The sequence below is a fragment of the Vipera berus genome, assembly GCF_964194415.1.
Source record: "Vipera berus genome assembly, chromosome: 1".
NCBI lineage: Eukaryota > Metazoa > Chordata > Lepidosauria > Squamata > Viperidae > Vipera > Vipera berus.
The window spans coordinates 249848559-249865259 of NC_138202.1; positions in this window are offsets into that span (position 1 = coordinate 249848559).

Sequence of the window (16701 nt, forward strand, 5' to 3'; positions counted from 1 at the left end):
TATTTATGTTATTTGCACCTTTTCCAATCCAAATAGCTTCTTTAATTTCTAACGTTTCCCTCTCACTCAATCACAGACATGTCTCCCTGTGCCATTGGGGTCAGATCCCATTGTGCCCAAATTAGATATGGGGAAAATAGCATAATATGAACTTTGAGATTCTTCTGTCACAACCGCAAAATTGTTAAGCTTAGAATTCATATACCATACATCTTTCTGCTGTGCTTATTGGCTTTTTTTTACTGGTAAGCATAGCATTTTGGATGGGTTGGGATCCATTATATTCTTAGTATAAAATTTCTATATTTTGTTTACTCAGAGGACAAATTGACAATTAATCATTTAAACCTTATTTAACAATAACTCTAATGAACAGCTAGTATATGGTATGAGTTGTTTCATTTTAAAAAATATACCAGCGAATCTGTACTGTTTTGATTAATTGTAAATTGAATAGTAAATAGTACATTTGTCATAGGCAATTTGCACAGGTTTCACAATTTCCCCTTCTTTATATAAATTTCCCCTCCTTAGATACACTTGCTATTGTCTTTTCTTATTTTGACCCTATCCAGCATTTAATTGCCATCCTTTGTATTGAATTTTTAAAGTTTTCTTACCTTTATAGATGAGAATTGGCCAGTTAACTCTCAACTCTCATTCTGAAGTGACAAACAGCCACCCATGCTAAAATACAATCTATTAGTCCTTGAACTTGAAGAATAGTAGGTCAATTCATATTACACCTTAGTCCTTGTCGCCAGGGACTTTTCTGTCTCAGTGATTCTATCCTTCCTCTTTTAATATGGGACAAGGACAGCAATCACTTTAGCCTTGTTCCCCTACAAATATTGCCTGCCTTGAGGAAGAAAACTCAAACCACTATCACTTTTCTTAATTGTGATAAGGCAATATTTTGTGTCTCATGGGTCTTTTAAAAGTGGGTTGTCCTAACAACAGGTCACAGGTTGGACCTCTGCAAATTCCAGCCCTGACCATGTCATCAACTACACAGAGCCATGATGATGGAGTGGTTAGAACGCAGCATTACAGGCTATGTCTGCCGACTGCTGGCTGCCAGCAGTTCGATTCTCACCAGCCCAAGGCTGACTCAGCCTTCCATCCTTCCGAGGTTGGTAAAATGAGGACCCAGACTGTTGGGGGGCAATAATGCTGACTCTGTAAACCACTTTGAGAGAGCTGTAGAGCACTGTGCTATTGCTATCATTGATTAAGTCCCTCAATTGTATCCACATCAAAAATGGTTTCAAGAGAAGAAAATACTTTAAAAGCTAAAGTCAGTTTTAGGCTGGCTCAGCTATGGACCGGAACTTAGATAAGCAATGCAGTCAGCTTTTAGAGGTAGTCTAGACAAGACGCATCAACTACAAGCACAACCACATTACCTTTATTATAAGGATACACTAACAAAGTAGTGCAAGTCTGAAAATACATCTCTTCCCCTTCACCTTTACAGTCCTAGAAACGAGGGAGGATCCCTTCTGAGACATTTGTCATGCCTCCATTGCTTCTGTAGGGTAAGCGGTTTCTTTTCTGATCTGCTGCTGGCCCCATCTCTAATGGACATTCTAATAGACCATTACAATATCATGAAGACATGTTATTAATGTATGATTATATGGACAGCCCAGAATCAGATGTGAATCCGGCCACTTAGAGAAAAAAGAATTTCAATACAAGTCTGGACCTGAAGCAAATAAGATTTCCCTGAAACCAACCTAGTAGTGGAGATGATTATCAGACCTGTGTGTGCACCTTCCATTCTTACTCTGTGATAGCATCCTTAATTTCAATCTACTAATAAGAGACATCTCATAAAAGAAATATTGGGCTGCTCCTCAGTATCTACATTGTGCCTTGGCAATCTTCCATTCTCTTGTCATTACTTCTATAATGATTTTTAAGATAAGATATTGATTGTCAGGACCCACCCCAAACCACGTCTTAGGAAGACAAAATTCTTGGAGTCAAATCTATTCCAAAAAGAATCTTTACTATGACATGCTTGGTTGTAGGAAATGAGACAGGACTTAATATTATCCCATGAAGTAAACCCTTATAAAGAGTTCCCGGTTTAACCCCCCTTAACCCCATTTGGTCAGTCCCCCATCCTTTCTCTCGTATCATCCATCTCGTGGGAAAAAGGAACTTAGGACCCTTCATGTTTATTGCTGTCTTCCGTGACAAAAGCCAGATGCTAGCCCCCCCTTTTGTTTCCCCAGTTCAAAAGGCTTCTCCTTTCCTTTGAAATGCCTAATACCGGTTCAATACACATCTATCCTCTTCTCTTCGGGAGATGGCAGAATCCATGGAATAATGTTTGAAACATTCCATTTATGAATATGATATAAATGGATTCTGACATTGATAAAAAATGGATTATATTTGGTGCTTATATTTCCTTGCAGCAGCAGAGTCAGAAATAAGAGCAGGATCAGATCTGTGAGCATGAAGTTTGTGTAGCATGTAAGATCCTCAGTACATGATTTTTCTTCCGATCCCATCAGCAGTCATAATTTGGTACAGGAGAAAACTAAATGAGCCTTTTTAAAAGGACAGGTCACTTTGACTCTAGATGTAAACTGTGCCAAATAAAGCAAAATACATGGTGGTGAATTTGGATTGTCATCCAGAACATAAGCCACTGAAGTGTGTGACTGACCTAATTAAGGAGATTGCAAATTGCGTCCTGACAATGTCATACAAAAGTGGTTACTAGGGCATGTTCATGCCATAGTTGGGGATGAAGATGAGTCCTAAAAGGACTTTTCATTACATCCTAATTCAAAAGGTTCATTTTCTGACTTGGGATTTAGAGCCATGAAAAGTCACATTTTAACCAAAAAGTCTCTTCTCTTGTTTTGCTGTGGTCATTTAGTAAGAAGTGCTTTACATTATTTTCTGTGTATTCTATGTGCATGGGCAAAAGGCATGTCTGCCTTTTGTAAAATGTTATAAAATATTTTTAAAATATGAATTCTGTATAGGCAGACATTACAGCAGATAATGAGATTATCATCAAGTAGTAATGCCTTGTGATGTGCTCATGGCATGAGAGACAACAATGGACACTGCTTTTGACTAATAAAATCAGCATGGTTTTTATTCTTTTTACAAAATTTGTTCCTGTAGACAGTTTTGTTTTAAAGAATTATATATTCCCTTTTTGTTTCTGCTTTTGTCACTGAGGCATGGTGGCTCAAAAGCTTAATGACTCTGGAGAAGGTCTGTATCCTAGTTGTTCAAGTCCTAGCACCGCATAATAGAGTGAGCTCCCATTACTTACCTCAGCTTCTGCCAACCTAGCAGTCTGAAAGCCTGTTACATACAAGTAGATAAATAGGTACTACTTCAGTGGGAAAAAATGGCACTTCAAGTGGCAATATGAATTCAACTATTTCCGGACCTGCCCGAATGCAAGGTGACATTGGTGATGAGAAAAATGGCATCAAACCTTCTGAGTGTGGAGCTGGCTTGCCCCCCATGTTGCATTCTGGATAGTGTGCAAGTGTGAACTGAGCAATCAGCGGCAGCTAAACAACTACTTTGTATTAACACTGTAGTATCCTGGCTAATGTAAATCACCATACACTAAATAAATAAATCTGTTATTCTGCAACAGAAGATTCTGATCAAGTCTTTTACCCCATCTTGATGCATTGTTTTTTTAGCAAATGTGCTGAACTTCCAGGATTATGAATATTTGTAATAAGGTTTTTCCCCCCTATTTTTGCTATATAACAAAAATGAAACATAGTTGGAGAGGGGAGAATGACCTCAGGAATTTCAAGAATGTAACCAAAATTATCTTATATTTTTAAGTCCCACTTTCCCCCTTAATTAATGCTTTCTTAATCCCATAGATATTTGGAAAATTTATATAGAATTATTCTGAAATATTCTGATACTGCAGTAATACATATGATAAAAGCTGAACAAAACACTGGCCATTTAACATCATAACTATCAATCTGTCCATCAATCAAAATCTCTGATAACTGCCTTCATACTGTGAGATTTGCCACCTATGGAGGAAAAGTAGATAATTAAAAGCAATTGACAGTCAAAAGGACTTATATTAAATCATATTAAATCACAGAGTTGAAATTTAGTCGTAATAATAATGCTTTCATTTCTGAGATTTGCAGTCAGTGCTATGAGTTTGCAATCTAGACCACAGAAATCCTGGAGGTAAGCATCAACCTAATTATATCTTCATCTAACAAATTCCTATCTATTAGTTTTGTGAAGAGCAGATACATTATTCTTCAGTGCTTTCAGTGAAAGCAACAAGGTAGAGCAGGTTTGCCTCAACTGGCCAATTTGTGGTCTAAAAGCATGGTTGCTCTGCATGAGTATGGTGCTTTTCTTGAGTGATGAAAAGCAACACAGATCCTCTGCTTCTTAGAAGGCTCAGAAAGGTGCCTCAATTAGAACACCATTAAGAAATTAAAAGGTCCTTCTCTTCAAGAGTGCAGAAAACTCTCAAAAGGGGGTGCAAATTGATGGACCCCCAATGGACACTCACCATTTCATGTGTCTTGGCTTTTTCCTGTTGCAGTATGGATGTTTTTCAGCAGTTGGGGGAATTCTGTTTGCAAGAGTAAATGTCATTACACATATAACTGTGTTGAACTGAGCTGGGCTCCGTTAAGCAGTCCATGTGACTATTGCAGGGTATTTTTGGCTTGCTCTGTTTTCCAGCTCCTCATCTCCCAGACTAGTGGGCTGAACATCAGTATCAAGCCTTGAAGAATGGCTTGTCAGCCATTATTGCTTCTTAGCTTGCCTATGAACTCGGGGGAAAGGAAGGGGAGAATGGAATTCCAACTGGTTCATATTGAGAGGCCATTCAAGATTTGTTCATTGAGAACTAAAGACATTCTCTCATAATAATTCTGACTTATAATTGGATAATGTGACCTGCACTAATGAGGGGGGGAGATTTCTATACTTTTAATATAGCAATTTAGGCACGAAATAACCAGAGATGGTTTTCCTTTCATCTGTGCCAAAACGGTGTGCTCAAGAAAGTTTTGCATTAGAGATCATATCATCTCATCTATGCTTACTTTGTTGAGTTTGTCAGTCAGAACCTTGACAATCAGAACTGGATGAAAAGCAGTGTAAATAGTTGGGTGACTTGCCACCATAATGAACAAATTATTCTTTTTTTAATGGACCAGAAAAACAACTCTTTTTTGCAGCAGAAAACTGAGGGATAGAATACTCCTTGCTGCCTGGTAGATGAATATTGAGGAGCTGACTGATTTCTCTGTTTGTCTTTTCATTATAAGTAGCAAAAATAGATTGGCTGTTAGTTCTCCATTAGCACTGAACACTTGCAAATAATTTTAACAGTTGATTAGTTTTAATCGTGAAGTTAAAAGATCTGGGTAATGGAAAGGTTGGAGGTCTGGATTCCATGTGAATTATTTTCGTAACCCTGCAAGAAGACGTCAAAGAAGATGACTTACCCATTCTTGATAAGTTGATTCAACAACAGAATAATGAGTAAGAGCATGTCACAGCATTGATAAACAAAGCTGGTTGAAGGTTTGTATTGCCTGCCCAATATGATCTGAGGGCCGCTATTTTCTTTATGTAATTACAACATTTTCAACCCATCTTCCATTAAAAAATGTAAGAATTCTCAAGTCAGAGGAAACATGATAGTAGGTCTGACCAATGCCATAAAAAACCAAAAGAGGCAGTCAGTCTGCCCATGACAGTAAAGTGGGCAAGAGAAAGAGGAACAGAAGGACTTCAATAGTGATTCTGTAAATAATCCTTGCTCCTGCAAAACAGCAGTTGCTGTATTCTTTTATATTGGTTTCCTAAATTTTCTTCAGAATTTTTTTTTATCAGCAAGTCTTGTGAGCCTGCTTAACTGGCTACATTGCCAGTTTAAGCTTAACAAAAAGTAATCTCAAGTTTCCATAAACTTCCAGAGCCTTGGTGGAGCAGTGGGCTAATGCCTCCTTAAGTAACACCAGCTGCCTGCAATTAGTGCAGGTTCGAGTCCCACCAGGCTCAAGGTTGACTCAGCCTTCCATCCTTCCGAGGTAGGTAAAATGAGGACCCAGATTGTTGGGGGCAATAAGCTGACTTTGTAATAATGCCGCTTGGGGGTGTGTGTGAAAGCCCTAATAAGCAGAAATATACTTGGAATGAAGGCTATTGCTAAGCACATTGATTTGTGCTTTAGATTGTAAGCCGCCCTGAGTCTTCGAAGAAGGGCGGGATATAAATGGGATTTAAAAAAATATTGCAGAGGTGAGAAATCCCATCCTTGCCAGAGTTTCCTTTTCCCTTGCTTGTCTCATAAGTTCTAGTTTTCATACATTGTGCCAAGTCAGAATGTAGTTTGCTTGCACTTATGATCATCACAGCATCCCCAGTCATGTGATCAGGGTGCTTGGCAATCAGCATATATTTACAATGGTTGCAGCCTCCCAGGGTCAAGTGATTGCCATTTGCAACCTATCCAGGGGCTTTCCAATAAACTCAATGAGAAAAGGTGGATTTACTTAATGACTATGTGATTTGCTTATTGACTGGGATGATTTGCTTAATCATCATGGCAAAAAAAATCATAACATTGTGCATTGCTCACTTAATGACTGCATTGATTAGTGATGGAAGTTCCCATCCCATTTGTGGTTGTAAATCTAGGGACTATATATAATATACTGGTCACAGAGAATTGATTGATTGATTGATTGATTCATTCATTCATTCATTCTCATTCATTCATTGATTCATTCATTCATTCATAACAGGCTTGGTTGTATTTGATTCCTAGGCAATTATATATATATATTTAATTGTCTTAAGCTGTGTTAAGCTTGTTTGGAGTAGCCAAGAAATATGATGTGCATTGTTATAACTTACTCTTTCCCCCAAAGTTTAGTAACTATGCATTTATTGGTCATGAATTTATTTTATTTACAAATTCAGGAAAACATTTTTTTAAATAGGGTTTGAATTAAAATGATGAGTTTGGGATTTGGCTACTGCTTTGTATTTTGATATATGTAAATACTATGGTTCTATTACAGTCTAGATCCGTCCTCATGAATAGGAACAAATTGCTGCATTTTAACTAACCAACAGAATTTATCATGCTAACAACTTCTGGTGAAGAGCTAATGTCAGTCTGTTATTTTGTCATATTTTCTAATGTTTTTGTATTATATTGTGAACTACTAAAAAGCAGCACATAACAAGTGAATAGATGAAGAAGAGTTCCATTGGAGAATTTCTTCTGTGTGAATGCTGTGCAAGGTCAGAAATTATGTTATGAACAAGTAACCACCTCTACATTTTCAACAGACTTGTTAAATCTGCCAAACAGGTTTTCATGTTTTATTAAAATTGGAATTGATTATATTCTTCAAGGTAGCCTGAAATACAATAGTTCCCAAAAGATTAGTGGTTCACCTGATTTAAGATGATAAATGACTAATACTGTTCTTGTTAGTCATATTGGGAAAATATGATTCACTGGACATTTTAAAGTTGGACAGAAACATGATGAAAAATGAGGAGTAAACAAATCATTAACCATTGTCAGTACAAATGATTTAGTTAGATTTCAAGAGTTCTGTACACACATGAAATATTCAAATTCAAATACATCGTGCTAATGTTTCTCATGACAGATAGGTGAATGGTACTGTGCTTTAGATAATATTTATCTGCTTTATGTACTTTCATATTTCTCAATGCCTTTGAAAAGTGATACGGCTTTTGTAAATAACTAGATAATCTACCCATTTAGTGTAATGACTGCTGGCAGAATACTGATGTTGTGCATCCTTATAGTTCAATCACTGAAACATCACTGCATGGTTGAACATCACAGAGCGAGTCCCAATGATTGAATGCACAATTTCCTGGAGCAGAAAGGGACCTGGCTGTTGACAATTCCACTTCTTCTTGTTAGCTACTTCCATGTCCCCTTCTCCTCCAGGATCTGATCCCAAAAGTTGAAGTTGTGTAGAATAACAAAATTTCCCCAACAAGTGCCTCAAGTAAGTCTAACAGCACTTCCACACAGCTATTGGCTATGTGTCCTAAATCTCTGAGACATTTTTGTCCTGTTTCAAATGTGTCTTCACTGCTTTCGTTTTTATAATCCCAATCAGTGGTGGGATAAGCAAGTGTATTCTGAATGCTTAACAAACATTTAACACATATCTTCCTTGCTTCTCAGCTAACAGATATATATAGAGAGAGCCTGTGGCCTAGGGGTTAAAACAACTGCTTAAGATGCAGTCGGCCCAGGTTCGAATCTCAGAAGGGTATGGCTGACTGATGAGAACAAATAAGTTTGAAATGATCATATCGGTCTCCCTTTATTCTTTGTTAGTAAGCCAAAACATTTACACAAATATGAGCTGCCACTGCTGTGGCTACTGCCTGTAGATGGCCTTGGGCTAGGCTGAAACAGGAAATAAGATTTGTCCCGTGTCTGGGACTAAGCAAGTGTATTCTGAATGCTTAACAAACATTTAGCACATATCTTCCTTGCTTCTCAGCTAACAGAGAGAGAAAGAGAGAGAGCTTGTGGGCTAGGGGTTAAAACAACTGCTTAAGATGCAGTCGGCCCAGGTTTGAATCTCAGAAGGGTATGGCTGACTGATGAGAACAAATAAGTTTGAAATGATCATATCGGTCTCCCTTTATTCTTTGTTAGCAAGCCAAATATATATATATATATATATATATATATATATATATATATATATATATGTTTTCTGAGGTTTTCGCGGGTGTTTGTATGTAGATCTTTGGTCATTCAGGTTTTTTCCCACGTAGAATTGGAGGTATCAGGGCAACGTTTCGACGAAATCTCATCCGGCATCCTCAGACTGGTGACTCACCAGCCTGAGGATGACGGATGAGATTTCGTCGAAACGTTGCCCTGATACCTCCAATTCTACGTGGGAAAAAACCTGAATGACCAAAGATCTACATACAAGCACCCGCGAAAACCTCAGAATATATATATATATATATATATATATACACACATATATATGTCAAGTATTTGGTAAGTATTTTAGAATTCCTTGCTAGGCCCCAAACACGGGACAAATCTTATTGCCTGTTTCAAATATATATATATATTTGAAATCAGTAAAAATAAAAACAATGAACTCCGGGATATAAGAAAAAAATTCTTCTTTATTGCTGAGCTTTCATCAACAATCTGTTGACATCATCAGAGCAAGGGCTGAATGATAAGGGAGTCAGTACTTACACTTATATGGCAGTTCAAACGGTCAAATTGTGGAATGTGGGTGTGGCCTATTTGTGACAAGCTCACTTGTGTATAATCACAGTGGTTACGGCTTTGTTGGAAAAGGCCAGTCTGGTTGATTTTTAAAAGTCGTGCCTAGCAGCTGATACACGCCAAGCAGCTGCCCATTAAAATATGCGATTTGTATGGTCCACTACAGATGGATTCCTTTAAATCTGGTGTTGAAGATAGCACTAACAGTAACACTTTGACTTATAAACCACTTCATGGTGCTTTACTGCCCTCTCTAAGTGGTTTGCAGAGTCAACATATTTTCCCCAACAATCTGGGTCCTCATTTTACTGACCTTGGAAGGATAGAAGGCTGAGTCTATCATGAGCCAGTAAGAATTGAACTGTTGGTGGTTGGAAGAATTAGTCTGCAATACTGCATTCTAACCACTGCATCACCACAGCTCAGTGATCAAGGATAATGGTAGATACTGGGTTCATCCCTTCAATGACGAGACGAGGCGAGTGAGTTCAGCAAAGTTCATTGTTTATTGCTTTCAGGATCTGAACTGAGAAACAGGGCTGCGAATGCAGCAATTTATACCCTGGCCTCTAGGCGGCGGCCAATAGGTTTAAAGCAACCTATTGCCGCCCTAGAGGCAGCCAATGGCAGCACTGGAGATGGGTTGTCTGAGGAGCTGGGAGCCGTTAGCCAGCTTCCCTGCTTAAGCAACCTTCCAGCAATTAACCCACATGGTGTTCCCTTGACAAGACAAAGCCCAATACATTACAGATAAGATGAAAGATGCATATGTGCTTCTGATAAGCTGTTCTCCTGTATAATATATTTAAAAAATACATTTAATACCTAGTAAACTGTGATATACAACGGTTGACTTTTAAAGATTTTTTTTTCAAGTTTACAACAAGGATTCTAAAGGATTATAAGATAGTTTTTCTGTTATGCTTAGTATCATTTCACTTTGTTAGCATTTGTCTATTTAAATACTGAAAGCTAACACTGAGCTACTAAAACATGCACACTGTAGCCAAAGAAAAATTAATGGTAGCCTATAGTACAGAAACAGCAAATGTCAGCCTATGGGAACCAGAAACTTGACAATACATATTTTAAAAATTAGCTGCTTAAATCAGTCAACCATTAATTCATTCTTAACAGGACTGCAATGGAAAGTTGATGATAGGGTATTTGATTCACAAATCATTTTGGCACCACTCACATTAAAGGGGGAGGATAAGTCTTAATTTATGTGGCTTTATCACATTTCTTCTCTCTAAGGAACCCATTTTCTCTAACACAAAACGGTTCCTATGTTGCTTCTAGGAATTTACATCATGTTGTGTGTATAGGCTATGATGGGATTAACAAGAAATTGGCTGCTTCAGCTTAAATTAAATTGTAAAGTGTGTTTGAAACAACCACGAATAAGCACCATAAATTTAAGATCTCAGGTCTAAAATCTGAATGCACAATAAAAGGTCTTGCTTCAAAAATGAGAGATTGAGTCAGTTTCTGAAATTCAGTCTGTTTTTCTACAGCCAGCTCTGTGTTGTGTATTCAATCGATAGCATATTCATGTTATTTTAGACTGACTCTCAGGTGGCAAATTTGCTGGACAGTGAAGATGCTGCAGTTGGACATGATTGATTATAGTACTCTCTGAATCGGTCCATTGAATTTGTGGCCCACTGCATCCAAAGTGCACTCCCCAGATTTACACTGAACACAATGATGACTTTCTTAATTCAAACAATTATAAAAGCATCATGGAAACAGAATGCCAAATTCAGATGTCAGGGCAGTCTATGGACTGTCAATGGGTTTACTTTGCCTATTTATAACAGGCTTGGAGCTGAATCTGGCAACCAACTGAATAATTCAGTCTTCCAGCACAACAATTTTATTTGATTTAGTTGTTTTGATATCTGTTTTCCCTTTTCTTTGCACCAGCTCTAGGAATAACTAACCCTGTTTACTCCATATGTTCAGGGAACATTTTTTTTTTAAAAAAAGGCAATCTGTAAATAGCACTTGGTAATTCAGCCCATACACTGTGAATCTCTGTAGAATGTCTTTGTTTAGCTACGGATGACTAATTAATTCACAATGGTGGAAAGTTATGGCTACAGCTGCCTAGATCAGAGAAGAAGTTCTCCACTTCAGGACAGGGAGTGGATTGCTCAGATGGATGGCATTTACAAAATGGAACAAAGAGGTTGGAAGAAATACAGTCACGTTTAAGAAATTACTGTAGGACCTCTTTGTATGGCAATACAGAGTTGGGTTGCCTAAAGTTCATTACATTGCAGAGTTGCCTTCTCAAATACAGAGAGTCCAAGGCAAGTCAGGGAGCTGATACCAAGTCATTCAACCAAAGGAAAAACATAGTAAAAATATAAAGTAAAAATGGGATGGAATAGAGCAACAAACTGAATGAACTGGATGTCACTGAAAATTTGCTTAGGGCAGACCTGGGCATTTTATAGCCTGTGGACACATCCAGTCCTTTCATTAACCCTGTCTGGCCTGCAGCAGTGAGGGTAGGTCAGTGGTGTGGGTCAGTGGCAGCAGTGGGGGCAGCAGTGACCCTTCACAACAGTCCTAATTTCTCATGTGGGTCCTTGGAAAAATTAATTGCCCATCCCTGGCTTAAAGACACATTTCTTTTCCCACCTCCCTTATTAAAATGTTCCTGATAGTTGCAGGAGCCTGCCAGAATAAAAAATAGAGTGCTTGCCTCTTTTCACCTTCGCTGAGACCATCTCAATGACTAATAGCTATGTGAAACGCATCATAGGGTGATGGATATGATATATGAACTCAAATAAAATACATCTTGTCATGGGATTTTGAAATTCCCATTAATTCATGTTCACCTTATTTGGCTTATTGTTCCTGTTTTAATATTGCTCAGACTTGGGAAGAATCAAGAAAGCTGCCTACACCCCATACATAGCATGACATATTCTAAGAATGGAACATGTTGCAGCTAGTTTTAAAAGAAAGTGGCAACATCCATTACATCAGTCTGTACATATGTAGAATTTCTCTTTTGCAGCCACTTCCTTCATATTGCAGGTAGTCCTTGACTTATGACCAATCACACTTCGAAGTTACAAGGGGCCTCCTCTCGAAAAGTTACTTATGAACTGGTTCCAAAATTCCAACATCTGTCCTCTCCCATGGTTATGTGACCACATTTCAGGTACTCGGCCCACATTTACAGCCATTTGTAGCATCTTACAGTCATATATCTGTGATTTACAACATTTTTGCCAAAAACTGGCATTTACTTCTGGCAAAAATAATCCATAACAAAAAATGGATTTGCCTGATGACTGCAGTGTTTGCTCACTGACCACTGCAAAAATCATAAAATCAAGTCAGTCACTGCTTTACAATATTCATGAAATATTGTCAATATTCATAAAATCAAGTCAGTCATTACCTGCTTTACAATATTCATAACTTATGTCCATAGTGGGTAGATCAAGAACTACTTTACTGCATATAATAAATCAAAACTGGCCTCTTCACAAGTGTGAATCCACCCTTTGGGCTTAGTAATAACACTGGCAACAACAATAGAACAACAATAATGTCTGGATCCTTTGAATCATACTGAATGCCTATGTTTACTTTTGCTTAGTATGAGTCTCACCATCTCCTCACATATTCAATATTTTTTAAAAATGAGCAAAGAAAATTTCTTTCTCTGTTAGAGTATTTTTACCTAATATTTGTTCAAAATTAATTATCAGGCCTGCTACACAATGAATGTGCTAATTCATACAGAAGTGATTCTGTCCACTTTGCAACCCTTTGTTATTAAATTATCACAAAAGCCAAGCGGGCTCAATAAGTGGTGAATTCCATAAATGTCTTTGAATTCCCCTGTGCTATTTGTATGGCAATATAGTAAGCATTTGTTAAAGGTTTGTAGCAGGAACAATGCCAGTTCTAAATGTTTTGGTAGTAGCTACAGGATCAGCCTGGGCTCCTGTTGGTATTATGTCCAGTTCTTATGGAGGTAATTGATTCTGTCATAACTGTTGAGCTAGATGATTCATAGGCTGGATGATCCATTGATGATATTGGAAGGTTTTTGAGATCAGCTGACTTCTTAAGGCTTCAGTAGTCATCTTCTGATCCTCAATCAGTGTGGTAGAAAAGGTGAAGAACTAATAACATCATACTTGTAAGACTTTGGCAAAATTTATGAGATACTCTATTTCTGAGGATTTGATTAGGCTCTAGACTCACATATGGGTTAATGCTTTCAGACATAAAACATGGAATGGTAGAGAAGCATCTTTTTATTTTATGTTAATTGCACAGTTCAGACTTAGTATATGCAATAATATGAACAAAGTGACTGGAAGAAGACAAATTCCACGTACATCATGGTCAGATGTGTTGGATGTGACCAGCTTTCTTTTAAAACTAGCTGCAACACAAAAATGTATTTCTCCTTTTATACCCACTATAGAATAATTGTTTCTCCCTCCCTAATTTTTTAAACAGGCATTTCCCCTCCATTTCTAGGCCTTAAAGCTAAACAACTATTGGTCGTTGGCATAATTTACCCATCTGCTTGGCAAACTCTGGTTTTCTATTTATCTTCCACAATGAGAATCTCCCATGGGCCTTATTTTCTCTAGCATTCAATATGTGCTTACCAGAATCCCCAGTTTTTAAAACTTTTTTTGTCCCAGATCTGGCAACTCTAATTGCCACATTACTGGCAACCTCCTCATAGACTCAGATTGAATAGAAAGTCATAATATGGTCCCTGTGGTGAAAAGGTTGGAATACTCTGATTTATATAATGGGGGGGGGAGAGATAGTTATTACTGCTCACTGCTCATATTTAAAAAAGGTATGCAGAACCATTTTTCAGACAGAATAGTATTATAAATTCATAATTTATCTTTCAGGAATGCAAAGGATAAAGATATTTATGTTCACCTGTATATAGTGAGAAGAAAAACAATCTGGAGCCTTGCCACACCATGTTTAATGATGCTCCTACTGCTTCTCATATCTTTTCCCTGTAGACATTGCAAAAGGTAACACATTAAAACTGCAAAAAACTAGTTTCATTATTGAAAAACCAGCTGTTTATCGTTAACTCCCCTTGCTTCCCAATGGGCTGGACTACATTTATAGACTGTTTCTCCTGTGTTTGCCAGTGTCTCTATTTTCATTACCATACCTTCTTCCCCGTCTCCCATCTTAAACTTTCTTAACTTATTCCAGCCTATGATAAATAATTCAAATGGAACTTTGGATGCTTACAAAGTTGCCACCTAGTTTAGGATTTACAGATCTGGTGCTGTGATAAAGGGAATATTATTTTAAATCCTTTATGCTTGATTATAATTTTAGTAGTTAGCCTTTCATTGCGATGGGCTCCATAATAGCCAATCAAGAGGATTTTACAAACCATCAGACAAATGCTTAGAAACCAAATGGACAAATCTCTGGATGCCAGAAACCAACCTTCCTTCCTTCCTTCCTTCCTTCCTTCCTTCCTTCCTTCCTTCCTTCCTTCCTTCCTTCCTTCCTTCCTTCCTTCAAAAGAAGGCCTGTTTGCTTTTCACTGAGTGCTGGAAGCTTGTGGGGAAGCAATGACCCCATTGATTAGCAAGTTTGAAATGAAGAGAGTTAGGGTTAGGATTAGGATTAGGGTGATTGGCTTTCATTTTCTGTGCTCAGCTATTGATTAACCAAGGCTGAGCAATAATTGGCTTAAGTCAAATTGGCCTGACTCACAAATCATTAGGATAGGTTTAGATAAGGATGACAAGCTCAGACTGGTTGGGCAGAACACTGTGACGGGCAGTTTATTAGATTGTTTGATTACAGGATAGTTAAAGAATTTAGTGTTTCTTCATGGTGCCTTCTCAGGGCTCTTTTCCCTTCCTGCCTTGGAAACTACAGCGGTTTCTGTGCTTTCTCAATGGACACTTGGATGGCTACATGTCTAGTGGGGCTAAGTGCCCATGAGACCTTGTATGAACTCTTTCTTCCTTTGAGCATCCCATCATCTTCTTCTAGAAACCACCCCAGTCAGTCTAAGCCTTCTGCTACCAAAAGGTGGGTGGGCTTGCTTTGGTGAGTTACTGCTACAGGGATTCTTGCCAAGGTCACACGAACCACCACACTGCTGTTTTTGAAAGCTATTGTGCCACCAATACTGGTGGATCTCTTCCTGTCTGGATGGCTTCTGGCCTCCCATAGCAAACCTATTGTCAACCTTCTACAAAGGCCTACTCCCTAAAGACCCTGCTGACCTTCACACTCCCATTCCTGCTGGGCCTTATCCTTCAGGCTGCCTTCTCTTTGCCTACTTCAGCTGCTGTAGCCTAAGACAAGGTTAGCTGGCTGCTGTTTTCTTTTTGACATTAGCGGTGGCTCAGTGGGTTAGGACGCTGAGCTTGTCGATCAGAAGATCGGCAGTTTGGCGGGTCGAATCCCGAGTGCCGCGTAGCAGAGTGAGCGTCTGTTACTCATCCCAGCTTCTGCCAACCTAGCAGTTCGAAAGCACATAAAAATGCAAGTAGAAAAATAGGGACCACTCCGGTGGGAAGGTAACAGCTTTCCGTGCGCCTTTGGCGTCTAGTCATGCCAGCCACATGACCACGGAGACGTCCTCGGACAAGCGCTGGCTCTTTGGCTTTGAAACGGAGATGAGCACCGGCCCCTAGAGTCGGAAACGACTAGCACACATGTGCAGGGGAACCTTTACCTTTACCTTTACTTGGAACTACTCCCAGTTCTTTAGCTTAAGGTAAAAAAAGCTTTACCGCTTCTTTTTATGAACAGCAGTTCATAAAAAGTACTTTTTAAAAGTTTCTTCCCACCTCCCCATTACTCTAATCTACAGGGGGAAAAACATCTCCATGTCTTTCTTTTTACACATCTCCCCTCTGCATTCAAAATTCTTGTGCTACCTAGATCTATCAGTGTAGACTTGTGTAACTGTTTAAAAGCAATGGAAAAAAGGACAGGCTACAGGGCATTCCTTTTCAAATCTTGCAAATGGAACAGTTTAACAACTACAATAGGTAGAATGCATTTTTATTTGCAGATAGCAAGCACAAATATTGGTTGGATTTAAAGTCTTTTGGGAATTACTTGTATAAATAATTGATAATTGTAAAATAATAATTGTAAATAATCATATTGTAGATCTGAGTTTATACTATTTAGCACTTTTTAATTCACATATATACATATAATGCAGGGGTCCCCAACTCCTGGTCCGTGGACCAGTACCCGGCCGCAGCAAGCCAGCAACCATCTGCACAAACAAGCAAAGCCCCATCCATGGGATGTAGGCAGCACACAAAATGATGCACCTCTCTCCACGGAACCAGTCCCTGGTGCCCAAAAAG